This window comes from Chenopodium quinoa, unplaced genomic scaffold (assembly GCF_001683475.1).
Source record: "Chenopodium quinoa cultivar QQ74 unplaced genomic scaffold, ASM168347v1, whole genome shotgun sequence".
Lineage (NCBI taxonomy): Eukaryota > Viridiplantae > Streptophyta > Magnoliopsida > Caryophyllales > Amaranthaceae > Chenopodium > Chenopodium quinoa.
Window position 1 is genome coordinate 4,270,614 of NW_018743389.1, and position 21,792 is coordinate 4,292,405.

At 34.1% G+C, this 21,792-nt stretch overlaps 1 long non-coding RNA gene across 1 annotated transcript; it reads left to right on the forward strand.

Moving 5' to 3' along the window:
• The first annotated feature begins 6,747 nt into the window (after positions 1–6,747).
• On the forward strand, positions 6,748–11,931 carry LOC110738458. The gene is made up of 3 exons (XR_002514623.1): positions 6,748–7,308; positions 7,462–8,763; positions 11,114–11,931. It is a non-coding gene; the product is annotated as an uncharacterized LOC110738458 (long non-coding RNA).
• The last annotated feature ends 9,861 nt before the right edge of the window (positions 11,932–21,792 follow it).

Consider the following 21,792-nt stretch of genomic DNA (forward strand, 5'->3'; position numbering starts at 1 on the left):
CGTCCGATGGTACTAAACTTGGTACGTATAATTCTATTGAGTGGATCGTTGACACTGGAGCTTCCAATCATAAGTCTGGTAATATTGATCTTTTCACTTATTTACATTATATTTCTTCGCTTGTTGGTTTGCCCAATGGGAAGAGCACGACGGCTACGAAAGAAGGAAAAGTTGTTTTGTCTGATAGCTTGACACTTGATAATGTTGTATATATGTTCCTGCTCTCAAATGCAACTTGTTACTAGTGTCTCAATTGTTAGAAAAACAATGCTATTTTATTATGTTCACTGACAAGCTATGCATTAATCAGGACCGCAGTTTGAGGAACCTAATTGGAGCGGGGGTACAATATGATGGGGTCTATATTTTCCGTCCGGTTCGTGCTCGAAATCTGCAAGCGAACAAAGTAGTTATTTAAGATGCAAGTTTGTTATGGCATAGGCGTCTTGGTTATCTGTCAATGCAAGTTGTGAGCTCTCTTCCAGGAGTTTCTAGTAGTCGTAGTACTCATAGTAGTCACTCTAGTTGTTCTTTTGATTGCATTTGTTTTATGGGAAAGCAACCCCGAAACTCTTTTCCGTTAAGTATGAATAAAGCATCTGAAATTTTTGATTTAATTCATTGTGATATTTGGGGTCCGAATAAGATTTTTTCTAGTTGTGATGCTCGTTATTTCATAACTATTGTTGATGATTTTTCTCATGCTACTTGGGTGTTTTTGATGGTTGGTAAATATCAAGCTTCACAACTGATCCGTGAGTTTTGTGCTATGGCTAAAACTCAATTTGGCCGGAAGGTGAAGGTGGTTCGCAGTGACAATGGTCAAGAGTTTCTTAGTTTGGGGTCGTTTTTTTTGCAAAGAAGGGCATCATGCATCAAACGTCGTGTGTTGACACGACTCAGCAGAATGGTAGAGTTGAACGGAAACATTGTCACATTTTAAATGTGGATCGTGCGATTCGGTTCAAGCAAAGTTGCCCAAGTATTTTTAGGGTGAGTGTGTTATGACAGCTGTGCATCTGATTAACAAGACTCCGACTCTTGTTCTCAATGGTAAGATCCCCCATGAGTGTTTGTTTGGTCAAGTGCCGTCTTATGATAGTCTACGAGTCTTTGGCTGTCTTGCTTATGCTGCGAATTGTCCTCGGATTAAAGATAAGTTTGATTCTCAAAGTCGAAAGTGCATCTTTGTTGGGTATCTGCTTGGTAAAAAAGGTTGGCGACTTTAATTTATGATTTGATGAGTAATGAATTTTTGGTCAGTCGTGATGTTCAGTTTTTGAAGACAAGTTTTTGTATCTTGAGTCGCTTCCGGATGTGCGACGTTTACAGTGGGAAAAATATTTTGCAGCCCCTCCGTTATTGGATGATGATGACGATGGTATGTGGCCACATAGTGCGCCAACCCACGCTGCTGCGCACGAGACAGACCAGCCCGCGGGTAGGCTGCAGCCTGAAGAGCCCAGCCGCGACCAGGCTACGGAGTGGACTGATCATTCCCCAACCACGCAACAGCAGGCCGCAGGTAGGCTGCGACAGCAGGACTCTAGTCGTGGGCAGGCTGCGGAGTTCCTTGCTCCGTCTTCTTCTTCGTCTAATTCTCTTTTTTCTTCGTCTAGTGCTGGCCGGGACATAACATCACAGCTGCCCCTTAGTTCTTCAGATGGTGTGCCTCACGAGGGTAACTCTCGGTCTTTGTCTATTAGTGTTCTGGAGCAACAAATTCTTGATGAATCCATTTCTATTACACCCTTAGATTTGAGGAGGAGTTCGTCGGATGACATAATCTTGGTCGTGGTCAACGTGAGAAACGTCCTCCTTCGTGGCATCATCATTATGTTACTAATACAATCATCACTGAAAATATAGACCCCACTCCATCAACTGTCATCCCTCCTCAATCTCGTTCTTTAGGTAAACCTTTCCCTATAACTTCTCATGTTGAATATAATAGTTTTTCTCTGAGACACAGGTGTTTTTTTATGGCGATCACTAAGGGAAAGGAACTGTCTTCGTTCAAAGAGGCGGTTAAAGATGTTAGTTGGCGTAAGGCGATGCAAGATGAGATTGACGCTTTAGAGCGTAATGGCACATGGACCGTTGAGGATCTTCCTCCCGGCAAGAAGGCGTTTGGCAGTGGTTGGGTGTATAAAATCAAGTATATTGACAAGTTGAAGGTGGAACGTCTTAAGGCTCGTTTGGTTGTTCATGGCAATTGACAAGTTGCCGGTGTTGATTATAATGAGACGTTTGCTCCTGTTGCAAAGATGGGAACGATACGTCTTTTTCTAGCTGTTGTTGTGTCTTTGAATTGGGAGTTACATCAGATGGACGTTCATCATGCGTTTCTTCATGGTGATTTGGATGAAGAAGTATATATGCAGTTTCCTCCAGGGTACGGCACTCCGACACCTTGCAAAGTTTGCAGGTTACGGAAGTTTATATGGCTTGAAACAGGCCCCGAGGCAGTGGTTTTCGAAGTTGTCTAGTGCTCTGCGAGATTTTGGGTTTAAAAACTCATATATATGCTGATTTCTCTCTATTTAGCTATGTTCAAGGCAGTGTCTCTAAGCATGTTCCTGTCTATGTCGATAATTTGATTATTGTAGGGTCCTCTCATGATGCAATTGTTCGGTTTAAGGCTTATTTGTGCAAATGCTTCTATATGAAGGATTTAGGTGCGCTTAAGTATTTTTTAGGCATTGAGGTTGCTCGTAGTCTGGAGGGTTTTTTTTTTTTCTCAACGAAAGTACGCTTTGGATATCTTGACTGAGGCAAGTATGTTGGGTTGTAAACCCATTGATACTCCGATGGAGCAAAATCATCGACTTTCACATGCTTCGGGTGAGCCGTTTGCTCAGCCGGATCAGTATCGTCGGTTGGTTGGACGATTGGTTTATTTGTCAATTACTCAGCCATTAGGGATGTCAGTGGGGCGGGTCAAGTAGGAGACTCACCCCATCTCCGCCCCAGTGGGGCGGGGATGGGTCCCAATTTGGTGGGTGGTGGGGCGGGGATGGAGATGAAAACCATACCCGCCATGGGTGATAGGGCGGGGGTGGATTTTAGGTTGTACCCGCCCCATTTTGTACCCACCCCATACCCACATCTATATATTTAAAAAAAAAATTGTATACTTTTATACTATTTTATATTAAAAAATTATGTAAAATAAAGTAGTAAATAACTAAATATAATATGTTGTAATAAACTTAATATTAACAATGATTTTTGTTTTTTTTATTGTAATCTACATTAGTATATTACGTAATATTGTTGTATTTAGGAGGCGGGGATTAGGTGGGGTGGATATCCAAGTGGGGGGTGGGGCGGGGATGGTTTTGGAATTTGTACCCATTGGGACGGGGATGAGGATGAATTTTGGACCCGCCACGGGGATGGGGATGGGAAATCCAACATCCGCCCTGCCCCGCCCCATTGGCATCCCTATCAGCCATAGTTGAGTTATTCGGTGCATATTTTGGCTTAGTTTTTGAGTGATCCGCAGGTTTCTCATTGGGATGCGGCTATTCATGTCTTGCGCTATCTTAAGGGTAGTCCGGGATAAGGCATCTTGTTACGGCCTATGAAAGATTTACGGTTGACATCCTTTTGTGATAGTGATTGGGCAGCATGTCCTTTGACTCGGCATTCTTTGACAGATTATCTTGTTTTCTTAGGTCGTTCGCCTGTTTCTTGAAAGACTAAGAAACAACCTATCGTATCTCGCTCAGCTCTTCAGCCGAAACAAAATATTGTTCTATGACAGTTGCTACTTGTGAGTTGAAGTGGGTTAAAGCATTGTTGCTTTCTCTTAGAGTTATTCATTTGAAGTCTATGCAGTTGTTTTGTGACAATCAGTCGGCCTTGCATATATTTAAAAATCCGGTGTTTCATGATCGTATGAAGCATATTGAGGTACATTGTCATTTTGTTCATGATGAGTTGTTAAAGAGTAATATTTCTACCTCCTATGTTTCGATGACTAATCAGTTGGCAAATATTCTTACGAAGGCTCTTGGATGACATCAGTTAGGGTTTTTGTTGCACAAGTTGGGTATTCGTGATCTACATGCTCCAACTTGAGGGGGAGTATTAGAAGTCGATTGGTTTTATATATGTTAATATTGTATATTTGTCAAGTTTATCTTGTTAGGAGTTTTAGGCAAGTTAGGTCTTATTTTGTATTGGGTATATATATGTCGTTATTATCAATACAAAAGCTAAGCCGTTTTCTCCAACCTTTCTCTACTTTAACACAGATAATCAAATTAACACCTCTAAATATGAAAGCCTATGTACCAAGCCCCAGCCTTCAAGCGTCTGTACCAAGCCTGGATCTATGAAACACATGTGAAAGGCTGACTTTTATATTATATAGAAAGTCTAATCCAAATTTCTTCATAACAACTTCTATCGTAGATTGTCTTTAGAAACTTTTTTTCATTTCTAGTGACCCTTGGCGCTTCTTGAATCTTGATTCTCATCAAAAGGTTACAAAGCCTACAATATCAAGGAATATCGACCACACCATTTGAAAGAGACAAAATATTACTGTCATGACCGCAACATCTGTAGTCCAGCGCTGCTATGCCTAGTGCTGCGATGCATGAAATATTTATTTAAAAAAAAAAAAAGGCAAAAGAACAAATAAATACATACTTTGAGACTTTGAGTTATGGCTTATTTATTTATTTCTTTAAAAAAAAAATTAAAAAAAAAAAAAAAAAAAACAAAACAAAACAAAAAAAAAAAAAAAAGATTTTAACAGTTTGACTACTTACAATGATTCATTTTTAAGAGATTACTATCATGTGAGATTTTTTGGATTCCTGTTGATGTATTTTTCATACTATCAAAATTTTGATAGTTCATACTAATATAGAACAAATGGTTGGAGTTCAATTTTGACTGTTAATACATGTAATTGGGACTTATAGTGTACAATTTGATCTATTACCAAACATGTCTGTATATGAAGTGAGGAAAAAAATTTCAATAATTTTACGTGGCTCATGCCGATGTGCTTGCTACATATGTCCATAAACAAGCAAAAGGAGAGTTTTATTGAGGAAATTACAAATTACAAATAATGGCTTACGTAAACCATAAGGGAATTTACATAATACTCCCAAAGAAAAAATAATAAGCCGATAGACTTAAAAAAAAAGTTAAAGTCCACAACCAAACGAGCCCCCCGTATAGCTATTCGAACGAAGGGGGCTAATTATTTCAAGCCATATTCTAACATTTATAATTTTTTTAAAAGAGTGAATGCCAATGAAATTAGTTGGTGAAAGTTTTAGAGGTTATACTCATAAAATGAGATCAAATTTCATTTGCATCACTATCGTTTATAACTCTCAATATATCAAAAAATGTATATTTTTTATATTTCTTAAAAAGCCTTAGAAATATGAATTATTTAAGACATCTAAAGTAAGGTAATGGGGCATCGATCTAATGTTGGGAATGTGCTTAATAGTATCGAAGAGCCAAAAATGATTTGTTATTAAATATTTCCTCCATTTTTTAATAGTTGCAACACATATTTTTTCACGGTATTTAAGAAAAGTGGGGTTTACATAGTTTAATACATTTTAAAATGGGGCGAGAAGTTGTTAGAAGTATAATTTAGTAGGTCATGTACTTTAAATAAGGGAAATAGTACAACCTTTTTTTAAAATAACTCTCTAATTATAATGTGTTGCAAGTATTGCGATATTTTCATTCTATATAAGTGTTACAAGTATTAAAAAACAAAAGAAGTATCAAGGTTTGCAGAGTATGTGGCTATACTCCTCAAACCTTAAAGACATCTAAGGTAGAGGAATGTGACATAATTGTAATTTGCCACGATAGGGTGTCTCGTGTGGCGCATGGACATCTCAATTATTTTTGAATAGACAAAAAGCTAAGTCTGCTACCTTTTTTATTTTTTATGTTTAAAATAAGTAGTGTGATGATTTACATCCTTTTTCTTTTATTAATAAATTAATAAGTATTGCAACTGTACTTTTAGGAATTAAACAAAAAGTAGTAGTTCACTTATATGATGTAGATTACTGATGATGATGTAGAATATAAAGGGTATTATAAGATTTAAGGATAACATACAATATATAAACTTAATTGTTTACATAAAATGATCTGTTTAAACATGATTATCTTGTATAACTCTGTGTTAGTTGGAGTTTGCCAAATGCAAAGATTCCTGTTTTTTTTTTCTTTGTCAACGAGCTAGGCTGGACGTGGGTGAATGATCATCAACTTATTTCCTAATCAATCATGTACTCATGAAATATCTCTCTGTCTTTCTCTCATAATCTCATATACTCCGTGTATCTCACTCTCTAGCATAATTGGTAGACTTTAATGGATCCTTTCGTAGGCAGTAATATTTTTATCTCCTTAATAAACAAAAAAAAAAAATATTTATCAAATATCAAAAATGTAAATTAATCAACAACTTTTTTTTTTAAAAAAAAAAGGGTCCCACGATTGTTGATTTATTTATAAATATTTCATGCGCGTTGATTGGACAAAATTGTTGATTTTTTACGGTTTTCCCACTTGATAAACAAATTTGAAGATAAACTTGGACTTTCTGTAATTGAGAAAATAGATGAAATGAGAATGAATCTATGATGTATACAACCATGAAGTAATATATATCAAATACTACCATGGTAATGCGATTTCACATTAAGGCTTTGCTTGGATTGGGGGTAATATTAATAAGGGGTTAATAAAAGTCAAACTTGAAAAAAACATAAATAATAGAGGTGTTGTTGTAGGAGGCATGGTGTTTACAAATGTAATAAAGTAATTGTGCCATGAGAAAAAGAGAGAGATGGAGGAATTATTATCTCATAATGAGGGTAATAGTTACCCACCCTCCCCCTAGTCACTACTACAAATCCCTTAGTTTCTGGACGCTGTTTGCTCGACACCAGGTAACAGGTTAGCAAAAAAAATTAAATTCCGTGTTTTTTCGACGCGTTTCTGCGTCTCAATTGGGTCTTGACACTTAAAAGCGTCGAACCTTAGTGCACGTGACTACAGTCCATCCTGGGACTTCAAAATTTTAGGAAATAATAAGCGGGCTAGCTAAATTAAAAAAATTAAAAAAAAAAACCACCCATACAGTGAGTATACCAAAAGTTAGACCGAAGAAATAAAAAAAACCCTTTAGTTCGCCTTCAAAACCCTAAATTTTCTATGCTCGCTTACGATTGACCTCATCTGATCTCCTAAACCACATTGTTGAATTTTCGTTCCTCTCTTCACTATTATCTTCAATTATCGGTAATCCCCTTGCTCTTGTCATCAATTTTCCGTAATCTCCTTGTTATAGGCATCAATTTCGTAGTTTTTTGTTGATATATCACTCAAATTAGGTTGCTTATGCTAAATCTTTGTTTATTCATTGCATGTTATGGGAATTCTTTTTGCTAATAGGATTTCGAAACGATCGATGCATAGAAGCCAAGAATATAAATCACAGGTCATGGTATTAGATACTTTTTTATATAATACTTGTTATTATTGATTGGTATGTGTTTTGCTTGATTATGTTTATTGAATTGTTGATTTTTTGTATTAATTTCGTGAAATTTTAATTTTATTTGGGGTTTGTGGGTTGAAACTTATTTATAGGTACTGATTCTTGAAAGGCAATTTGTGTTGAGAATGCAAATTGCTAATATCAGACAATGTTTTCCTCATTTTACAAAATGTTGAACTCTTAATTGATTTATCACCCTTCATCGATAACAACTTCCGCAAATTAGATTAAAGCTATTTGAAATTATAGTTTAGAAAATGAAAATAAAGGGGTTTTTTTTTCTGCAAAATAAACTTTATTAAATTGGAGAAATTTTTAGTGAAAATAAAACAAAGTAGAGCGGCAAGAAATTGATTAGGGTAAAGAAGATAAATACCCAGAATCTACCTGCTGCTTATACAATCTGCTGCTGCCTGCTGCTTTTTCTCTTTGATGCTTGCTGCTATCAGCCTGGTTTGTGCTGCTGCTGCTTGTTGTTCTTCGTGTTCTGCCTGCTGCTTTTTCTCTTTAATGCTTGCTGCTATCCTTTGTTTGTTTGTGGTTTTCTGCCTTCTGCTGGTCTGCTGCTAGTTGGTGTTTGTTGCTGCTGCTTGTTGGCTGGTGCTGCTTTAGTCTGGTGCGTTTATGCTGGTTGGTAGTTGCTGCCTTCTTCTTGCTCAGGCTGCTGCTGCTTGGTTCAGCTTTGCTGGATGGTGCTGTTACTCTGCTGCTGGGTCTCTTGGGTTCTGCTCCAGGCTGCTGCTTGTGCTTTCTGCCTGCTGCTTTTCCTGTTGTGCTGCTTTATAGTTTGTCTGTTGTGCTGCTTTATAGTTTGTCTGCTTGCTGTTGGTTCTCAAGGGCTGCTATTGTTGCTATTTTCTTTGCTGCCTGTGGTGTATAGATTACTTGCTACCTTGACTAGCTGTTGTTTCTTTCTTTGTTTTTTGGTGTTGTTTCTTTGTTGGTTGTTTATGTTAGTGAGAACAATAATCAAACAAATGTTTATGTTGAGAATGTTAGCCATATGTGAACAAGTAGATTACTAAAAATCGTACAAGTTTAACTTATGTAAAAAATATATATAAACTTAAGCCAATAGGCTAATATTTATGACATATCTTAAAATTTGAAGTTGTGTTTAATAGGTGACAGAGGAGGAGCTTGTCTAAAAATTGTTCTAGATTGTGATAGTTGCTGCACTTAGCAAGTTGGCCGAGGTAACTACCCAAATTCCTAAATTATTTTATATGTCAGATAATTGTATATTATATTTTCATGTCATATGTATGGTAGATAGCCCTCCCAAAATAATTTTACATAATTTATGATATTGATCATATATGAAAAATGTAAGTAATTAAGTTGTAGATTTTTAGTGAGGTAGTATATTATATATAATTCGTTATGTCTTATCTATGTGCTTATTGATTATATTACATTATTACATGTATGTATCTATTTTTTTGTGAATGATTCCATGTATTATTATGTTTGATCACTTTATTTGCATTTTGTCTCCAACCACATTGATAACATCATATAAAAGCTATAGAAGGGGAAACCTTGGTAAAGTATTTACTAACAGTGCTAAAAATCAACTAAGTGATGGAATATGTTGTTACACTCTTCTTAATTATAACATTTATAGTATTTATTACCAAATTATTGTTAGCTTATTATTGATACTCATTAATAATTATTAATTATTAAATTTTATTATGCATTTCACTGTAGATATGGATACTAGTTGGATTGATTTACCAAAAGGCAAATCTGCCTATTATGAGGGTTGCATGAAATTCTTAGAGATTGCTAAGGAGAATCTTATAGATGGAAAAACCAAATGCCCATGTAATAAGTGCAAGTTAAATAAATGGCATCTTTTAGAAGAAGTAGGAGGCCATATTTTATTTAACGGTTTTTATAAGAATTATAGAAAATGGATTTTCCATTGTGAGGGTGAAGGGAGTAATACCTTAAAGCCCCCTAGTGATCATGGGAAGGAAGTAGATCGAGATGATATGGATGGGCTACTAAGAGCGGCTTTCGGGGTTCACAATCCACAATCCACTAATGAATTCTAAGCCCCATAATCCAATGAAATGAATTTTGATGAGGAAGGTTCATATGACATGCATGAAGAGTTTGATTTTCATTGTGAGGTAGATGATGAAATGCCTTCAACTAACACTAATGAAGAAATGGAAAAGTATAAACGTCTCATGGAAGCTTATAACGAGGGTCTATATGAGGGTTGTACTACTTTCTCAAAGTTATCATTTCTCTTACATCTGTTTCACCTTAAGTGTATGTTTCATTGGTCTGCCGAGTCATTTAATAAATTGATTGAACATCTAAATGACGCATTCCCTCATATTAAAGAGTTTCCATCATCTTACTATGAAGGGATGAAAATAATCAAAAACTTGGGATTAGGATATGAAAAAATCCATGCATGTCCAAATGATTGCATGTTATTGGGGGGAATTTCCCGATGAAATTGAGTGTTATATTTGTCATACATCAAGGTGGAAAACTATGAAAGGAAAGGAGGATGACACAATTGAGAAAAGGAATGAATCAGTTAAGAAAGGTGAGCCAGCTAAAGTTATGCGATATTTTCCTCTTATACCTAGACTAAAGAGGCTTTACATGTCTTCTAAAACAGCAGAGGATATGAGATGGAATTTTAACCGTGAGAATGATAAGATCCTAAGGCACCCTGCAGATGGTGTTGCTTGGAAAAAATTTGATGAAAAATATAAGGAATTTTCCGCCGACCCTCGTAGTGTTAGATTGGGATTAGCTAGTGATGGTTTTAATCCATATCATCTAATGAATACTAACAACAGTACATGGCCGGTGGTTTTAATTCCTTACAATCTTCCACCATGGATCTGCATGAAGTCATTATCTTTCATTTTGTCCTTGATTATTCCGGGTAAATATGGTCCTGGTATTGATATTGATGTATACTTGCAACCATTAATACATGATTTGAAATTGTTGTGGAAAGGTGTAAATGCTTTTGATGCTTACAGTGGAAAATCCTTTAACATGCGAGCGGCCTTACACTCCACAATAAATGACTTCCCAGCATATGCTATGTTATCGGGATGGAGTACTAAAGGTTATAAAGCTTGGCCTTCTTGTGCTGATTCTACTTATTCATATAGATTTGGTGGTAAAATTGTCTTTCCTGGACATCGAAAATGGTTGCCAATTGATCATCCTTATCGTTGCGAAGCTCAACTATCGGAAATTAGCCTACTATGCACCTTCATTTGTTTATAGTTAGTTAATATATATATATAAATATTTGAAAAAACTTTTATTTTTTGTTTTATGATTGCTACTTCTCTGGGATGATGCTGCTAAACCTGCTGAACTTTTCATGCTCTGAGCTTCTGGTTGCTGGCCTGCTCTACCAGTTGGTTTGGTTTTCTTTTGGTGACTGCTTTAGGTGCTGGCTTCCTGGGGCTGCTCGTTCATTTCTGCTGTTGTGAAGCTGCCTTGTTTGCTGCTTGAGTCTGATTTGCTGCTGGCTTGCTGCCATCTTATTAGCAGGTTTCTGGTGTTGTTGTTGCTGGGGCTACTTCCTCCCTGCTTTTGCTACATAGCTTGTTGATGCTGCCTGTGCTCAGTTGATTTGTGTTAGCAGGCTGCTGGTTTTGTTGATGCTGCCTGCGCTCAGTTGCTTTGTGTTAGCAGGCTACTGGTTTTGTTGATGCTGCCTGTGCTCAGTTGCTTTGGGGCTGCTGTTTTTTTTTTTTTGGTACATACCTTGTTGCTGTAGCTTATATGGCTGTTTTGTAGGCAACTTTCCATCTTTTTTTTATCTGATTTTGTGTTTGGTGTTTTGGTTTGTTGTGTATGCGACTGTTTTCAAGCTTATTATTTTTTATCTGGGTTTTTATTTTGGTTTGTTGTCTTATTCTGCTGGTTTGGTTTATTTTGGTTTGATGTCTTGGGTGTTAGGTTGTTTGGCTCATTGGTATTTGTAATTTTTTGCTGCTTTGCAGCCCTCTTAATTGGTAATACAATATTATTTACCATATATATATAAAAAAAACAGTAAAAAAAAAAAATCTAGACGCTTTTTGTTGTCAAGATATTTTGCTTTAATCAGTTTCAAAATTTCCCGCCACTATTTTTGTGTGGACATTAAAAAGCGTCTCAATTGATTTTGAGACTGAAAACAAAGTCGACAATATAGACGGGAAAAAGCGTCTAGAAATTTGGTGGTGGCGCCTAAATACTGATATTCTCGACGGTTAATATATTTAATAAGACATTAATAAGCGTCGATATTTAAGACACTTAAAGGCGTCACAAAATATTGGGACACAAAATGGTGTCGAGATTTGTGACACGAAAAAGCGTCGCGAATTTCTCGACTCACTTTTTGACTTTTATTACCCTATTAATACATCTCCCCAATCCAAGCATACCCTAAGTGTCTTATTTTCTTCATTAATTTTCATTGTTGTTCATATATAGTAGTGGTATTGGGTAGAAGGAAAATTTACGAAGAAAAATGTAAATTTGGCTTGGGGATGATGAGAAGACATTAACATGGACATTATGATGTTATTTTTTAAAGCGCACCCAATTTCATGCATTCTCATTGTCATAATTTATTACTGGATGGCTACCAAATGGATTATTTTTTTTGATGCAAAACTACCAATGGATCAAATATAAATTTGTTCAATTTGAATATTCAACATTTGTTCAATTTGTAAAGTTCGTCATAAATTTACAAATTTTTACTAGAAGATTAAGCAAATAAATTTACCAAAATACTGCATAAAGTAACATTGCACTTAGGTAACTGGAAAATATACTCTGGCACCTTTGAAAGTGAGAGTATCGTCTAATTTTGAGAGAAGACTTATCTAACCTTTTGTTTATTTTTTCTTCAAATATATGAATTAAGAATTAGATTAAGAAAAACAACTAAACAATAAGAAGTGACTAGAGTTTGGATTGATAAAATTTACCAATTAAGTTAAAAGTGGGTATTCTGATATAGCAATGGTGCGTTTTGTATGTACTTTTGTTTAAAATCTTTTAATTGCTCATATGATGTACATGCTATGAAAGGGAAATTTTTATCCTCTCATTTGAAATGAATTATTGAAAATTGTACAAAAATGGCTTGTATTTTGTATGCACTGTTAGACACAATTTAATTTAATGAAGTTGAGTATTCAATGTACTTGCTAAGAAAATAAATTGGATTGTACTATTAGCTATGAAAGTTACAGTTACGTAATATACATGAGAATTAATGGTTGAGCACATGTTTAAAATTTATCGTTGGATGTTATGTGAGTGAGCATGGCTCTAGCATGGACGTCGGACGATGAACCGAACATGAGAGATCTATCTCAACCATCACGTGTTTGCGCCAATTATGGAAAGAAGAGTGAGTGATTGCTGGTTGTGATAAAAGATAGTTTCCGACAAATTTTCATATATACTACGAGTACATTAATTGTAAACTAAGTTTTTACTTAATAAGTTTTTATTTTTATTTTTTTTTGTTTGGTGTTTGGAGAATCATAAGAGAAGGTGATTAGAATCAATTCCAATATCTCATGGATCCGAGAAGAAAACTTTAAAGAGTTGAGCAATCTCTCACTCTCACTTAATAAGTTACTCCGTAATTTTTGTGTATGCAATACAAAGGCTTGTGACAATATGGATAAGCCTAGATAGGTTTGTATGCATTAAAAAAAAACATAAATATTTACTACTTTGTTCTTCAAATGTTACAACACATTTATATATACTAATGATTAATTCGAAGAACTAGCTTGCAATTTCTAAAAATATTTAAGCAACTAGATAACCATTGGAGCATGTACAATACATTAGCCAACTATTGGTGTTGTTGCTCCAAAAGTAAAACTTAATATTATGAAAATATTTACCAAGATGAATTTAATAAAACCCCACAAAACATTTAATTCGTAATTTATGAGTATCTTCAACGTACAAGCAAGATAAAACTATATATTGCTAGTGCTCACAAGGTATAATTTAGAATAAGTATTGGCGTATAAGATCTATTTGCTTTGAAAAAATAGGATGACTAAGTTGTAAATATTAACATGAGTATAAAGTATCATTAAATAGGTGAATAGTACCATTAAATGTTGTATTGGTATAAATATTTTTCTAATGGTACAAATATATAAATAGGGAAATTCTCTTTGGTAACACTGTATTTTTTAATTTTCTAAGTGGTAAATTGTAAAAATTCTTATTATCCTTGGTAAACTCTAATTTATTATAATTATCCAACGGTGATATTAATGATGTTTATATGCAATTATAAGCCTAACTATGGTTAAGTTTTATAATAATAATAAAAAAAAATTAAAAAAAACTACCCACTCCTCCACCACAACCCAGCCACCCCTTGCCCCTACCCCTCCACTGCCGGCTCCCGACCACCGGCGCCACTGGTGTCGAGGTTGGTGAAGAGAATAAGTGGTTTTTTAGGAAAAAAGAAAATCATTTATAAAATTATTTTACTGTTAAAAAATAAAATATTTAGTTGGTTGAATGTATCAAGTAAAGGTATTTTAGGAATTTTTAGTTTTTTATTTAAAATAAACATTAACCATGGTTAACCATTTACTAAATTGTTTCATTAATGTCACCATTGAATAAATTATACCTAATTAGAGTCCAAGGATAATAAGAATTTTCACAATTTACCACTAAGAAAATTAAAAAATACAGTATTACTAAAGAGAATTTCCCAAATAAATATGTAAATTGTACATCAAATATTATACCATTGTGAGATATAATAGTACTTCTAAGACAACCTATATTCTAATGGTATAATATACATGCATAATAGTACACAAAAAATACCACTATACCATAAAAAATACTTTTATGAATTGTCAATTGACTAGTTTACCCTCCTAAGTGATTCCAAAACACATAGGTGATATGCGCCAAGATGCACTCATATAATTACATTAGCAAGATAATAACATCACAATTTTTTGTATGCGGCCTGTTGTACCGTGCGGCAGGGGTTACTCGAGTTACTTGGTCAGGGGTTACTAGAGTTTCTCGGTCAGGGGTTACTCGAGTTTCCGGGGTTACTTGAGTTACTCGGTCAGGGGTTACTCAAGTTGTCGGGGTTACTCAAGTTACTCGGCCAGGGGTTACTTGAGTTACTCCTGACCGAGTAACCCCTCAAGTAACCCCTGACCGAGTAACCCCTCGAGTAATCTATGATCGAATCCCTCGAGTAACCCCTGACCGAGTAGCCCCTCAAGTAACCCCTGACTGAGTAACCCTCCAAGTAACCCCTAACTGAACCCTCAAGTAACCCCTGACCGAATTACTCGAGTAACCCCTGACCGAACTCCTTAAATTACTTCTAACCGAATAATTCGAGTAACCCCTGACTGAATAACATGAGTTACCCATGACCGAGTAATTCCTAACCGAGTAACTCGAGTAACCCCTGACCAAGTGAACCCCTCAAGTAACCCTTGATCAAGTGAACCCCTCGAGTAACCCCTCCGAACCCCTCAAGTAACCCCTGACCGAGTAACTCGAGTAACCTCTAATAAAATAACTCGGGTAACTCCTGCCACTAAACCTGGGCACGGCCCGGCACGGTGGTCGCCAGGCGGGCCATGGGCCGTGCCGCGTGCGAGCCAGCCAGAAAACAGGCACGGCACGGCATGAGCCCGCCGTGCTGGCCCGCTTTTTGGCACGTGGACGGCCTGCCAGGCACGGCCAGCATGCTGGCCTGGCCTGGCACGCCATTAACGGCTATACACGGCTAATAGAGCCGTTGCTCTTCTTCCCCTCTAACGGCCATTAACGGCTCTTTGCTCCCATTTTTTCTATAAATACCAAATTTCACTTCACTTCCAAATCACAATTCAATTCATCTCTTCTCTTAATCTCTAATTCTCTTAATCTCTTATATTCTCTAATTATTATTTATTAATATCGGAAAAAATTAAAAGTTCGTAATCGTAATTAGTGGAAAGCGTTGAACCACGGTTGTAAGATCTAACTAATCTTTATTATTGTTGTTATTATTATTGTTATAATTATTGTTATTAATTATTATTATTATTATTGTTATTGTTATAATTGTTGTTATTAATTATTATTATTGTTATTGTTATAATTGTTGTTATTAATTATTGTTGTTATTAATTATTATTGTTGTTATTATTAAAATTGTTAAGTTGTTAATTATGGCATCACCAAACATGAACAACCCATCATCCTCTAGGAAAGCCCAATTTTTCCGTGGTAATAGTTCTAGGGAATCACCTAATCGTATAACCCCCCCAATTCCGAGTCCGACTAATGACCCCGGAACCGACCCCCTAGGTTTTGAGCAATTTAGGCATGATGGTACTTCTGGTTTTCAACCCTATAACATGAATATGCCCGAATTACCACAAAACCAATTTCCACCACAAAACCAATTTCCACAATTCGGTCAATTCCCCCCTTTGACCCACAAAATTTTTATACTAGCCAAGGTAGCGAACAAAATAGCCTTTCCTCCGAGCCTACTACTCAACAACAAACCTCCGAATCTACAAACACGATCCGAAACACACAAGAGCAATGGTTAATCGAACAAGACATGGTAAATATTAAAAGCCGCAAAAGAGATGTATGGAATTATTTTTTGCTAAATAAAGAACAAATAAGAGCAAAATGTAAAGCATGTGGTAAAATATACTTGGCCACATCCAAGGCCGGGACGGAACACTTAATTAGACACTTTAAAAATTGTGTACAACCATCTAGTGATCCAATCCAGCCAAAAATTTCCCAATTCCATCCACACGGCTTTACCTACAACTATGAGAGGGATAAGGATGAACTAGGGAAAATGACAGTATACGCCGAACAACCTTTTCTTTTCTCCGAAAGTGACCCGTTTAACACTTACATTAATAAAGCACAACAACCCCAACATAAAAGAATCTCTAGGAAAACCATTCGTTCCGCCACCATGAAAAACTTCCTACAATACAAAATGCGGTTACAAGACGAATTGAGTAAACTTAATTGTAGAGTGTCTTTGACTGTCGATTCTTGGGATAGTGGTTATAAATATCACTATTTATGTGTGACTTGCCATTGGGTAGATGATCAATGGTTATTACAAAAACGAATAATCCATTTCAAAATGCTAGAATACCCCCACACCGGTATTAACATTGCTCGCCATTTAACGGAAGCTATAAATGAATACAACCTTAGAGAAAAAGTCATGTCTATGACATTTGACAATGCAACCTCAATGACATATACTGCTAATTTAGTGAAACAAAATTTAACCGATGTAATATTAGATGGTGACACACTTCATACTAGATGTGTTTGCCATGTTCTTAACTTATGTGTACAAGATGGAATTAAAGCAATTGGTCCATACTATAACAAAATTAGAGAAGCTATTATCTCTATTAATAGCTCAAATATGAGATACCAAGAATGGAAAGGTTTCCTAAGACAACAAAAGATAAGAGCAATAAAAATCAAAACCAATTATCCAACTAGGTGGAATTCCATCTATGTATGACATGTTTACCAAGGCAATTGAATTTAAGGTGCCTTTAACAATTTTTTACAATGGAAAATTTCCAAACAATGCTTTAAATGAGGATGATTGGGATAAATGTGAAAGATATATGCAATTTTTACAATTATTATATAACATGACATTTTGTTTTTCTTCTGTTTATAATCCTTGTGCTCAAAACTTTCTTTCAAATGCATGTTTACTCGCCCAGCTTTTCTCTGATCATTGCAACCAAAATGATTATGATCAATATCTTCCAGCAATGAAAACAAATTGGCGTAAATATTATACTGAAATTCCTTTAATTTATATTTTTACTTCTATATTAGATCCAAGGAAAAAGTATGAAAATACATTTATGTTAGTTGACATTTATTTTCAATGCATGCTTATTGACGATAATGTAGAAACCTATAAGAGTAATGTGAAGGATCAATTTTTTGCTTTATATAGAGTTTATGAAACCAAATATGGCACCGTTTCTCGCTCTGGCCCTTCCCAACCATCCAAAAACGTAATTAAAAAGGCCAAGCATTTATTTTCACAAGCTACTAACTTGATTTCAAGGTTTTCAGGTGATTCATCAATAAGGAGCACACAAAGCGATGTCTCGGAGTTGCAAATGTACTTGAGTTACGACTTCACCAAGGGCATGGACGACGATGAGATAAACAACCTCGACCTCCTTGTATAATGGAAACAACAAAGCTCGAAGCATCCAACTTTGGCAGCAATGGCACGAAACATTCTTGGTATCTAAGTCTCCTCCGTTGCCTCTGAACGAGCTTTCAGCGCATCCGGGAGGGTTTTAGACGATAGAAGAACAATTCTAAAACTCGAAAAACTTGAAATGCGCATGTGTTTCAAAGATTGGTTGGATGCTGAAAATCGCTCACAAGACCGTACTTACGACGACAACGACAACGATGAAGGAACCTCCGCTTCCAACTGTTCGGGTTGGCTAGTTCCCAATCTATTCAACTAGCCGATGTCCTTGAACGCGAAGAAGAAGAAGAAGAAGAAGAAGAAGAAGAAGAAGAAGAAGAAGAAGAAGAAGAAGAAGAAGAAGAAGAAGAAGAAGAAGAAGAAGAAGAAGAAGAAGAAGAAGAAGAAGAAGAAGAAGAAGAAGAAGAGATAATGAACTATAAATAGATTACATACTTCTAATTATAGACAATTTTGTTATAATATCCTTATACAAAATAATTATCATTGTACGATTTTTATCATTATTACTTATTAGACTAATATCAAACATTTATACTTGAGTTTTTTTTTTTTTTTAAATTTATATTTTCCAACGTTAAGAAGTATGTATTTATTTGTAATATTTCAAGTAATAATAATATGAAGTATGCATTAATCACATTCAAAGAATCAAAGTCCAATTTCCTCTTTTTTTTATCCGTTAAGATTTGAATTTTTCATCTTCACCGTTAAGAAAATAAAAAGTAATATAAACAAAATAAGTTAATAACTATAATAAATATAAATTATAACTATTAAAAAAATAATTATAACTATAATAAATATAAATTATAACTATTAAAAAAATAATTATAACTATAATAAATATAAATTATAATAATAAGAAGTAATAACGAGTATAATAATAACATAATAAATTATAATAACAAGGATAATAATTAAATAAATAAATTATAATAATAACAAGTATAATAATAGAATAATAATAAACTTAATTAATTAATTTATAATAATAAGAAGTAAACTTAATTAGTTAATTATAAAAAAAAATAATGTATTGTATTTTAAAAAAAAAAATGAAGAATGTGTCAGGCCCGTGCCAGGCACGTGGGCTGGCCCGACACGACATGCCCGGCACGTGGGTTGGCTTGGTGGAAATGGGGTACAGCACGGCACGACCCGGTCTGTTGCCCACCTTTACCTGCCACACATTGTGGCCTGCTGCACCAAAAAGTTGCTATAATAATATTAGTTGTACCTTGCATAACGATGCATATATTTGCCCATGATTTATATGATTCAATAATATATATGACCGATATTGATTGATGTTAATTGACAAAATTTTTAGTATAACTCAATCTTATAACTAAATCTTCTACAAAATTCAAAATGAAATTCTCCTCGGACAAATATGACCGGAACCGACTAAATTTGTTGCCACGAACCCATTCGATTGAAAACATGGGGAAAACGAAGTATGCGGCGGGAAAAGACTGGAATGTTTTTTGTGTTATTGGTTGTTAACATGAATTATGAAATACTTGAAAATATTTTCAGTGGGGCTCTTAAATACAAGTCTTTTCCGTTTCTTCTCAAATGAAAAAAAAAAAAAAAAGTATTTCCCCCTTTTCCCCAATTATGACCCACCAATGCCCACCCAAAAATATAAAAAGTTGATGAATAATTAGATGAATGTTTATTTATTGATTCATTTTTTTTTATTATTTAAATTTTAATTTCAGAAGGGAGATTGAATGTGTGAAATCGTGAAGATCAATAATACTCCTTATCCAGCTTGTGCATGTGTCACTTCACAATAGCATCTCTATCCCAAAGTGGGACCCAACCTCAAAAAAACAAGAAATAATTTTATGCAGTATATGAAACTTAGATCCTGTTTTCTTTACCTTATTTTTAAATGAACTAAAATTGTTTTTATTAAATTGAAATTAATTTTATTAAATTAAAATTATTTTTACTGACTCTATAAGGTCCTGTTCACTTCACCTTATAAAAGTTAATATTTAATAAAAAATAATTTTAGTTCAGTAATATTTTTAGTTTAGTATAAATAATTTCAGTTCCAAAAAAATAATATCAGTTTAGTATAAATAATTTGAGTTCAACAAATAATAAGGTGAGGTAAACATGGCTTATTTATACTAAACTAAAAATATTTTTACAGAACTGAAATTATTTTTGCTGAAATTAAATTACTTTTACATAAATGAAATTAATTTTACTGAAAACTTATTTTTCTAAACTAAATTATTTTTACTGAATCTCTATTATATTTTTATTTAAAAATACTGATTTTTAATGAACTGGATTTATTTTTTTACTAAACTAAACTTATACTTTATTTAACTGAAAATATTTTTACTGTACTAAAATTATTTTTATTCAATATATTATTTTGTAAGATGAAGTGAACAAGGTCTTATATTTCATCTTTAAAGTTACTGATTTTTAATGAATAATTGAAACAATTTGAAATAAATTGAAATTATTTTTACTAAATTTTATTTTTTATGGTAAAGAGAACATGTCCTTATTACTCTCTTGGTATTGAATTGATTATATTATTTGAAATCTTAAGAGGTTCAATGGAAACTAAATTCTACACTTGTTTCAAAATATTTACCTTGGTTTGATTGGACAGGTATACCATTGTTAAATTGTGAATTATAATATCTATAAATAAAAATTATAGAAAAATTGATTTTTGAAAATTATACATTGAGACGATCGATTCCAACAAGTACTTGTATGTTTTACTTTTCCTTATATATAAATTACTAAAATTGGTCAAAGTAGATTATGTGAATAGTACAAAAAATAAAAATGAGACAATTATTTTGAAACGGATTAAATAATAATATACGTTGTAATGTGTTTTTTGTACTATTCAAAACATAGTCATTACTCATTACATCCAAAATGGCCCGAAAAGGCTGCTATTTTCCAGTTCGCAATAGTAGGTTTTGATACAAATTTTTAGGGAGGATTAGGGGCCGACCGACCCAAACTTTGTCCAAATGGGTCAACTTTTTTTACTAGATTGGACTAGCTGACAAGACGCCTTAAAAATGTGTTGTGCAACCTATTAAAGATTAATAGAATCCTCTCAATGGAGACTCGATGATCATGGACCAAGTTGTAACGTTTATGATGTTATCTTGAAAGCTTAACGATATTCAACGATACTTGAAAGGGAGTTTTGAGGAGGGTTTAGGCTAATACCAATGTTTAGGCTCACATTTTTGTGTGTTGAAAATTGGAGAATGAATATATATATACTAGTTTTGTGCTCGGGCGATGTCCGGATTGTCCTAAACTTATAAGCTTGAATGTTAAATACGATCATATAACCCCTTTTGATGATGTAAAATATTTAGAGATACGATATCATCGGTTATTTATATAATAGTGTACTTTTTGTAGTTTTATTTAAATAGATATCTATGCTACAATTCACTTGGTTTTTTTTTTTTATTGCTCTTAAATTATTTCTAATGAACATAAAGTATTTTTACCAAACTAAAATTCTTTTTTGGGATTTAAACTTATTTTTACTGATTTCTATTTTTTATTAAAATATATTATAAATAGATCTCATTTTAAAGAACTTTTTAAAACGAATTTTATGATGAAAATAGTAATGAGTTATAAGATATTTATTAAAAGTTATAATTAATTTTGGATATATGAAATATTAGAAGTATATCGATAATCAAACACTATTCAACATTTTTATCCTAAAAAAATCTATTCAAAATTTGCTTACTTAGCATCCTATGTGTTACAATAATATCTATTTGTCACCTACGTGACTCGACACTTGGCGAAAAACTGGAATGCCAAGTGTCGATGTTTCGTGGCCTAGCTGCGAGACCGGTTTTCTATATATACTAGTTTTGTGCCCGGGCGATGC